The sequence below is a fragment of the Lepisosteus platostomus genome, chromosome 1, assembly GCF_059453375.1.
Source record: "Lepisosteus platostomus isolate fLepPlt1 chromosome 1, fLepPlt1.hap1, whole genome shotgun sequence".
Classification (NCBI taxonomy): Eukaryota; Metazoa; Chordata; class Actinopteri; order Semionotiformes; family Lepisosteidae; genus Lepisosteus; species Lepisosteus platostomus.
The window spans coordinates 78378714-78379282 of NC_142611.1; the positions used below are offsets into that span (position 1 = coordinate 78378714).

The window sequence follows — 569 nt, forward strand, 5'->3', positions numbered from 1 at the left end:
AGGGAGCTTCTCTTTCTGAACTGGCATGCCTTAAAAATGGACGACCGTCGCGATACCGTTTGCCAGTCAGTGTTGCTGGATGAAACAAAAGTGGGCAGATTGAAATGTTTGGTCTTTTCGTGAGCACCCCGGGAAATAAATGTCCATAGTCGAGGGTTTTTCCTCCCAAAGCCTACGGCACCAACGGCGACCCCTGCTGGCCGAGAGAGCAAAAGCTTACAGCACCTGGTATTCCCAGGCGGTCTCCCATCCAAGTACTAACCAGGCCCGACCCTGCTTAGCTTCCGAGATCAGACGAGATCGGGCGTGTTCAGGGTGGTGTGGCCGTAAGCGAAAGCAACGGCGCCTGACTCGCTACTTGAAGCTGTGTGTGGCGGGGGCTCCGGGCCCCCCGAGCGGGACTCAAGGATCGTTCGTGTGCAACTCTTTGGAAAGGAGCTGCTTTCCAAATCGCATTGCGTGCCTGGATGTTGGCGACTGTGCTCCCGTGCTCCCGTGCTCCCTTCAGTTGCCTGGCCCTGCTCTTGCCCCGCACTGGAGCAGGACAAATAAACTGCACGGAGGAGCAC

General features: G+C 56.9%; 1 non-coding gene across 1 annotated transcript; it reads right to left on the reverse strand.

The window, feature by feature from the left end:
* Positions 1-213: 213 nt before the first annotated feature.
* LOC148678963 (5S ribosomal RNA) lies at positions 214-332 on the reverse strand. Its single transcript, XR_015940742.1, has one exon. It is a non-coding gene; the product is annotated as a 5S ribosomal RNA (ribosomal RNA).
* Between the last annotated feature and the right edge of the window lie 237 nt (positions 333-569).